At 46.8% G+C, this 9,574-nt stretch overlaps 1 pseudogene; it reads right to left on the bottom strand.

Annotated features, from left to right (window-relative positions):
• Positions 1–976: 976 nt before the first annotated feature.
• On the bottom strand, positions 977–5,524 carry LOC130109769 (uncharacterized protein K02A2.6-like; annotated as a pseudogene).
• Between the last annotated feature and the right edge of the window lie 4,050 nt (positions 5,525–9,574).

Genomic DNA, 9,574 nt, shown 5'->3' with positions numbered 1-9,574 from the left:
TTTCATATATGTCAATGGTGTATTAAGTTTAATTACTTGTCAGAAAATAAAGCCGACTTGATCAATCAGTATTCTATTTTTGAGTTCATGTATGTAACTGCGTGCGCGGGCGTAATGAGCGGCACTTACGTTTTCATTAATAATTATTTATTTGACTATGACCAGATGATCTATGCCTCCCACCGTTTCCTTGTTGATCTTGTGTATGTTGTTCACGTCTTGACAAACACGTGTTGTGGTCGAAAGGTCAAAGGGCAACAGAATAAACGTAATCGGGAGCACTATGCACGTGTGTGGACCGTCTTGTTTTCGTTGTGCTGTTTGTGTTCGGAAACTACAGATGTTTGTAGATGCAGCTGATCAATCACGTGCGTGTTAACAACGGGGCAGCGTCCGGGTGATGTCACGGCATCGCTGTCGCTATGGGCACCGTGATAACGTGTTCTTTATGGAAAGATTTTTTTACCGGATTCGGGTTTACCGATTTTATTCAGTCTCACGGAACAGCGTACAGATTCACATGTGGTCATTTCAGTTATCACTACTTCTTCTGCGTATGTCTCAACTCATCAATTTGATAAGCCTAGGGGTCAACTGTACCTCCTTAGGGTGTGGGGTGGTACTGCAGATAAGTATAATATGAATAGGTAGTCAGTATAACACAGCTCTCCCCCCTTAAGAGTAAACTACTCGGGTGAGCTTTAACCTCAAGTTACCTTTCTTTTCTTTTTTTTAACTGCTCACACATTGTACTGTAACAGTAATTCAAAACTAAATAAAAATTTTAATTTAATCAAATGTTCAAAGTTAATTTCAACATTTCATATTATGACAATGTTTACCCGTGTGTGTGTGTTTTTTTTTTTACATATCATGCTTGAACATAGCACCATAATGAACTAGGAAGGTGGGTAGACTACCAGCCTTCCAGTGGTTTCCAGAGCGCATTCTTGCTCTTGCTTGAGGGATCTCACTACTAACTTACAAAGTCTTTCAGGTAAGTAGGAGCCTGTCTTGTGCGCTCAGAGCGGCGCAGTACTGGTGGTGGGTCTGCTCTCACGTCTGGCGGGTCTGGAGGGTGAACCTCAGCTATCTCAGCAGGCTCAGAGACTTCCCTTTCCACTGAAGCAGGAACCGTCGAGTCTGTAGGCAAGGCCTCCGCTGCTTGCTCCGGCTCCTGAAGAGTGGTAGGCTTCTCTGTCACCTCCGGCATGGACGTCTCGGTCATTGTTGCATGCCGTCTCCGTATTTGGTCAACATGACGTCTCATGACGCGTCCATCTCCTGTCTGTACCGTGTAGGATACAGGTCCTGTGTTCTGCTCGACCACCGCTGGTACCCACTTGGGCCCGTAGCTGTAGTTACGGATGTACACATCATCACCAGGGGAAAAACTTCTCCACTTACTGTGTGTCATGTTGTTCCTTTTGTTTAAGTTGTTTCTTACGTATCTTGGACTTCACATCAGGCAGTAGAAGATCTAGTGTTGAACGTAGTCTCCTGGACATCAGCATTTCCGCTGGTGACAAGCCAATAGTGGTTTGCGGTGTGATTCTGTAATTGAATAGAAATCTGGCTATTTTTGTTTCTAAAGTGTCTCCTTTTATTTTCTTTATACCTTGTTTGAATGTCTGCACGGCTCTTTCAGCCAGGCCGTTTGATGCCGGGTGGAAGGGCGCAGATGTCACGTGCTGTATGCCATTCTGTTTCAGGAACGTCTCAAACTCTTGGCTTGTGAAGCAAGTTCCGTTGTCAGATACAATTGTCTGGGGCAGCCCGTGCGTGCTAAAGCACTGTCTGAGCTTTTCGATAGTTGCTTGGCTTGTTGCGGTATTCGTTGGATACACGTCAATCCATTTGGAGTGTGCGTCTACGATGATAAGAAACATCTTACCTAGATGAGGGCCGGCATAATCAATGTGAAGTCTGTTCCAGGGTGTCTCAGGCCACTCCCAGGGGTGGAGAGGCGCTGCGGCTGGAGACTTCCTGTTTTCCTGACATGTGTGGCAGGACTGTACTTCCCTTTCAATGTTGGAGTCCATCCCTGGCCACCATATGTACGAAAGTGCTAAGTCCTTCATTCTAGATATACCTGGGTGTGTGTGGTGTAGTTGTTTCAAGATGGCTTCCCTTCTCCTCTTCGGAACAACCACTCTTGCGCCCCAGAGCACACATCCATCTTTCACACTCAGTTCCAGTCTTCTCTGACTGTAGGGTTTGTATGCCGTTTCCACCTCTTTTGACCATCCTTTCAGACACCAAAGGAGCACTTGAGAGAGTGTCTCATCTTTCGCTGTCCACTGCTTTACCTGTGCTGTTGTGATAGGTGGATCTTCCATCACCTCCAGCATCAGGACTTGTTCTGTGTCGTCTTCCTCCTCTGTTTGTGGCAGCGGCAACCTGCTCAGTGCATCTGCATTTGCGTGTTCCTTGCCGGGTTTGTATATGATTTTGTACTTGTAAAATCTCAGCAGTGTTGCCCACCTTTGCACTCATGGTGACCCCATCTGTGGCACTGGCTTCTTCTCATGAAAAAGCAATATTAGCGGTTTGTGGTCAGTGCTGATTGTGAATGTACGTCCATAGATGTATTTCTGGAACCGCTTGAGTCCGAACATGATGGCTAACCCCTCCTTATCGAGCTGCGAGTAGCGCTTCTCGGCTGGTGTCAGTGTGCGTGACATGAAGCCTAATGGCTTTTCACTTCAATCTCCCATGACATGTGACATCACGGCACCAACTCCGTATGGTGAGGCGTTGCATGCCAGCACCAAGTCCTTGTCTGCTGTGTAGTGACCCAGGACTTTGGCTGATTTAAGCGGCTGTTTGGACACACGGAAAGCGTCCTCCTGTTCCTTTTTCCAGGCCCATGGAGCGTATTTTCTTAACAGCTGCAGTAATGGAGCTAAACGTGTGGCAAGATTGGGGAGAAATTTGTTATAGTAATTTAACAGGCCTAGGTACGCCTTGAGCTCAGTCACTGTGGTTGGCGGTGGGGCCTCCTCAATGGCTCTCACCTTACTATGTACTGGGTGCAGACCATCAGCATTGATCCTGTGACCTAAGTATTCCACTTCGGCCTGTAAGAATGCACACTTGCATCTGTGAAGTCACAGACCGGCTTCTTTGAGTCACCTGAGCACCTCGTCCAACGTGCTCAGGTGTTCGGATTCATCTCTCCCCGTCAATAATACGTCATCTAAATAAACAGCTACCCTAGGCAGGCCTTGTAACAGACTTTCCATCGTTCTCTGAAAAATCGCAGGTGCTGACGATACTCTGAACGCAAGCCTACTGTAGGTGAACAGGCCTCTGTGTGTGTTTATTGTTAGGTATTTCTTGGACTCGTCATCCATGACGATCTGTTGATAGGCGTGGCTTAAATCGAGCTTGGAGAACTGTTCCCCTCCTGCTAGTGTATTGAACAGGTCTTCGACGCGGGGAATAGGGTATTGCTCTAGAGAAGAGGCGCCATTTACTGTTAGTTTGTAATCGCCACATATCCTGACTGAACCATCTGGCTTCAGGACAGGTACAATGGGCGCCGCCCACTCAGCATACTTAACAGGCGCTATAATGCCCTCCTTCAGTAGTCTCTCTAGCTCCTCTTCTACTTTCGCCCTCATGGCATACGGAACTGAGCGGGGCCTGTGAAACTTGGGACAGGCTTTCATGCCTTTTAACATGCCAAGTTCTTGCTTGAAAACATCCTCATGCTTCATGAGCACTTCCGGTAATCTCTGTCTCTGTGTCCTCATATGCTTTATCTCATCCCACTTCAGCTTCAGGGCCTCCAGCCATCCTCTTCCTAACAAGCTAGGTCCAGTTCCTTTCACCACCACTAGGGACAACGTCTTCCCCTGTTGCACGTAGTTTACATCCACTTCAGCCACTCCTACTACTTTAATTTTCTCTCCTGTGTATGATTTGAGTGAGAGTTTGGTTTGTTTTATTGACGGGCGTTGTTTTTCTTCCCACGTCTTATTAAACTTCATTTCATTCATGACGCTCACACTACACCCTGTGTCAATTTCAACATTTATTTTCTTCTTATTCGCTTCCACATTTACTTCAAATGGCTTTATTCTCTGTATGGAGGTTTCTGTTTTCAGGCAAGTTAATGTAAATGCCTCTTCTTCTTGTTCCGAACTATCACTATCCTGCCTCCCACACTCACAGCCTACATTGTGTGATGGATGTGGCCGCGCGCGTCGCTCTGCTCTGTGTGATTTCTCAGTGGGGCGCGGTGCACCTCCTCTGTTTCTGTTTCTACAAGCCTTGGCAATATGCCCAACTTTTCCGCAACAGTGACTGCTTTAAACTTGCACTCCGCTGCACTGTGTTGCTTTCCATGACATCGGTAGCATCCTTCTCTCTCGTTTTCCAATCTCCTCCCTTTCTCTCTTTTCATACTGTGACATGCTAACGGTGGCTTTGCTTGCAGGTCTTGTGCATTTTCACTGGCGGCCTCTGCAGCTACGGCATCTTGAATGCCCTCTCAAACGTGAGGTCTGTTTCAGATAGTAAACGTCTTTGAATCCGATCATCATTAATACCGCACACTAGACGGTCTCTTAACATCTTGTTAGGGTTTGTGGAAGACCCCAAGCGCACGACACCAGGCAGAGATGGAGTTAGCCGAAACTGGGGTGCTTTATTACTAGCTCATACAACGGTCAACACAGGAGGGCAATGAGCAACTTAGAAAACAGGAAGTCCAAAAAAACCGAAGTTGTCCTTTAACTTGAAAACGAACCGAAACGCCCCTCTACGGTCCAACGAGAAAACACACCCGGTAACGAAGAGTCCAGTAATCCACTTTGCAGGTAATGCACAACAAACAGAGAAAGTCCAAGAAAAAACTCACTGGTAATCCAAACTGGGAACACGGCAGGATACTTCCACAGGGAAACTTCACAGAGAAAACAGTAAACCAAGGGCTGAGATAAACTCGGAGAGAAATGCACCGGGAGGGAAGAGTAACCACTCCTGCGAGGAGGTTACGGCACGAACTGAAAACGGGCGCTGGGAGACCAGCAAACTTAAGCCCAGCCCTGACGACTAAGCCCGGCCCTGACGAGCTGATTGGCTGCCGGCGCGGGGTGGGCGAGCGAGCCACGGCGCGGGGTGGGCGAACCGTAACACATCTGTTCCAGTGTAGTTCCAAAGTTACAATCATGAGCTAATCGTCTCAGCTCTGCTACATATGCATGACGGTCTCGTTAGGCTGACGGAAACGGGAATCAAATGTATATCTCTGTACGATCTCCCTCGGTTTAGGATTGAAGTGCTCTCTCATTAGAGTTGTTATCTCATTGTACGTTTTCGAGCTAGGCTTTGCTAGACTCACCAGGTTTCTTATGAGCTTGTATGTTGCTGGTCCCACCACGCTGAGGATAGCTCTCTGCTTCTCTCCGCCATCAATTTCATTTGCTTCAAAAAACTGGTCGAGAATCTCGCAGTACTCTTCCCAAGTCTGCTCCTTTGCAGCAAATGCCGACAGGGTGCCTATCCTTGCATTCATCTTTACGTTTCTGCTCGTTAATCCTCCGGTCCAATTTAGCCCTGGCTAGTTCTCCGTACTTAGCACGTCTTCCTACCGTCCGCCACCTGAACTCATCCAGTCGCATCCGTCTTCAATCAGGAACTTCCCCCATCCATCCAGTATCCTCGTCGCCAATATGTGATAACGTTCTTTATGGAAAGATGGAGTTTGACCGGATTCGGGTTTACCGATTTTATTCAGTCTCACGGAACAGCGTACAGATTCACATGTGGTCATTTCAGTTATCATTACTTCTTCTGCGTATGTCTCAACTCATCAACTTGATAAGCCTAGGGGTCAACTGTACCTCCTTAGGGTATGGGGTGGTACTGCAGGTAAGTATAATATGAACATGTAGTCAGTATACCACAGGCACGTCACAGGAAGTCAGACATGCGGAGCACGTTAGACAGTACAGCATGGCCGCGTTTACAACACCAAGTCACGTATATGCTGCTATAAATCCGATAATATTAACCCCGAATGATGTCCCCGGTGCAAAGGTCACATCGGAGATTGAGGTGCACAGTAACCTGCAGATAAAAAGATGGTTGCAGTGTGGTGGACTGCCGAGGACAGGAAACAAACAGCAGTTGACTGACCGGTTAGCTAAGGGGGGGGGGGGTGTCAGCTGTCACACAGCATTCTCTCTTCATCTGGTTATGTAGCTACTACATACATTCAGATTTGAAATCAAACAGCTTCATATGAGGTTACAGTGCCGCTTTTCAGCCTTTAGCTTCTATTACTGACCGTGTCAGTAGCGGACTGGCCAGGGAGCACCGGGACAAAGCACTGACTGCACCCCACCCCCGCTCATGGTTTTATGAACACTTGATTACAGTGAAATTAGTGGACTTGTTTTATTAGCTTTTATTAACTGTTTAATTTTTTATTTTATTGTATAATGTTAACTTGTCCCGGTAATTTAAGTGGTCTGAAATACTGGGACTATATTAAAATAAGTGTTCGTTTCCAAATGGTGAAGCCGACATTTATTTATTTTTTAAAATTCTGTTTATTCATTTTCCATGTTTACAGTATAACAAGAGAGACAAACATACCAACTCACACCCAGTGCCACAATAAGATACACATCTTACATATATCATTCACTGTACACACAAACACACACCACTACACCCTCCCACACAGAGACAGGACTCCCACACCCCGAAATATGGACACAGAGATAGAGAATGATGGATATGTAAAATAGTTAGTATATTACATAGACTCCATGTAATTCATCCATGGATGTGACTCCGATATTTATACAAACACCCTCTAATAAAAGCTGAAAATTGGGACTTCCGGTTTGGGGAACATGTGAGAGGAAGCATAACCTCAGGCTCTCCCACCAATTTCTTTCAAGTCTTACTTTTTCACCATCCCACATAGTTCTGAAGTAGAGTCGTGGGCGGCTAACCGTCTTTTAACACTCCAGCACGATGCCAAAACATCATAAAGGATCAAAACAAGATGAGCTTGTTTGCTATCGCTATTGAACCACTATCAATCGCCCTGAAGGTGGAGAAAGGACTGAAGGCAGGCACGTAGCCAGGTAGGTGGTTTTCGTGTCTGAACCCCCCCCCCCCCCGATACCCCACGGCCCGTCTGAAATGGCACCGATAATTATTTAGTTATCGTTTTGATTATTTGTCACCGCCCCTCTAGCCTACTCATACACTGTATCTATCGTGACTGACAGGCGTTAAACCTGTCAGTTAATTTGTTTCCAAACATGATGTATCTTATTGGTCTGTTTCGTAAAACAAATAAAATCACACGCTTTTGATTGGCTCAGGGGTCTGACGAGTCAGCTAAGCAACCTGCCACTGGTTATGCTAGCTAAATGGTCGATCTATAGTTTGCTTTTCAAAAGCAATGGAGCCGCCGAAAGCTGCCTGTAAATCAGGCAAGAGCAGTAAAGTTAATATTCGTAAAATCAGTGATTTTTTTGTTTCAACGTGTCCCGACTCAAAAAAGAAAAACAAGAACATTACAGATGATCTGGTCACTAACATTACCGACTTTCCCGGAGCAAGTGTTAGCAGACCCTGTAATGTCCGTAGACGCCTTGTCTTACTGACATAAGAATAATTCAAGAACGAGCCGACTTCGTAGGTTCTTAACTGTGTAGCTTTTACTAGCGTTCATCCGACATACAACCTTCATAACATGCGCTTCTAACTTCCTGTATACGTCACGCGCACTGCACGTACACCCGTGAGTAGGTCAAGTTAAACACGTGACCTTTCATTCATTACATCTCCCCCTCTAAGATGATTTTCTAACCTGTATATCACCCCCCTTTTCACAAAAAAAAATAAAAAATCCCCCACAGTACACAAGTCCATACGCCTCACAAATCCAGCCGGATTGCAGGCTTGCTCACCCTGCCAGAGCGAGTAACATGTGGTGTGGAAGTTGGCCTTTCTGCTGCTCGGGACTCATCCATGTTTCCATTCTCCCCTGGAGTGACATGGTCAGGATCCCTAATGACAAAGGTGAGTGTTTTAGGTGTGGCCAACAGGTGGCGCCTGTTCCTTCTGTAATGTTCACCTTGAGCTGTCTCCACTATGTAGGATCTGGGAGTGGAGCTCTGACTGTGAACAACTGCTGGCATTGTCCATGTTTTCTGTCCATCAGGTTTGGTGAGTACTGCGTCACCCGAGTTCAGTGGGCGCAGTGTCCGCACGCCGTTCCTGCGGTTGTAGTAGAAAGCCTGCCTCGATTTGTCTGCGGCGTCAGCGGTTTTGATCAGTTCCTCTTTAGGCCAGGCCGGTTTCAGGTTATGCTGCAATGTGGGTAAGGTGGTTCTGAGTCTCCTACCCATGAGCAATTCCGCTGGACTGGCTCCAGTGGAAGAAGAGGGTGTAGCTCTGTATGTCAACAGGGCGAGGAGAGGGTCTTCCTGCCTTAATATGCTTTTGGCTATCTGAACAGCCCTCTCTGCCTGTCCATTACTCTGGGGGTAGTGTGGGCTTGAAGTCACATGGATGAAATCATAATCCTCACTGAACCTCCTCATCTCTTCTGAAACTAGCTGTGGCCCATTATCACTAACTACAATTTCAGGGATACCAAAACGTGCAAATGTAGCCTTCAGCCTAGCTACAACCTGACTGCTAGTAGTTGTTGGTAGATTTAGGATCTCCAAAAACCTGGAATAATAGTCAGACACTATCAAGTAGTTTTGCTTTTTGTACTCACACAGGTCTATGCCAACTTTCTGCCATGGTCTGGATGGGAGCTCACTTGACATTAAAGGCTCTTTTCTCTGTGTGTTCTTGTGTTCTCTGCAGAATTGACATTGCTGTATCTTTGTTGTAATGTGCTCTGTCATTTTGGGCCACCACACTGACTGGCTAGCTCTCTCTCTGCACTTAACTATCCCCTGGTGCCCGTCGTGTATTCTGTCTAAGATCACCTCCCTCATCTCTGTGGGAATGACGATACGACTGCCTCTGATGACTAAACCATCTACCTCAGATAACTCCCCTCTCACCTGATAAAAGTCTCTGACTGTCTCCGGCACTTTATCGACATACTCAGGCCAGCCGTGTCTGATGAAGCCCAACACTGTCTGGAGCTGCAGATCCCCATCCGTGCTCTGTTTTATCTCCTGCATCCTTTGAGGTGTGGCAGGCACCTGGCACACGATGGCATCAATGTGCGCTGCAACATCATCATGAGAAGCACCATCTCCGTAGCACTGCTCTGGGCCTCTGGAGAGTGCATCAGCCACAGCTAAAGTTTTGCCTGGTGCGTATTCAGCCACTGCGTTGAAACGCATCAGCCTCATTAACAGTCTCTGGCACCTAATGGGCACATTATCCAAGTCTTTGCTGTTCATGAGAGGCACTAGTGGTTTATGATCGGTGACAAGTCTGAAATTGTCAAGCCCAAACAAGTACTTCTCGAACCTTTCACATGCCCAGACGCTGGCTAAGCACTCTTTCTCGATCTGTGCGTACCTTGTCTCTGCGTCACTCAGCCGTCGGGAGCAGTAGGCCACGGGCTTCC

This window comes from Lampris incognitus, chromosome 3 (assembly GCF_029633865.1).
Source record: "Lampris incognitus isolate fLamInc1 chromosome 3, fLamInc1.hap2, whole genome shotgun sequence".
Lineage (NCBI taxonomy): Eukaryota > Metazoa > Chordata > Actinopteri > Lampriformes > Lampridae > Lampris > Lampris incognitus.
Note: the sequence above shows the minus strand (reverse complement) of the source record. Positions and strands in the feature narration are given on the sequence as shown.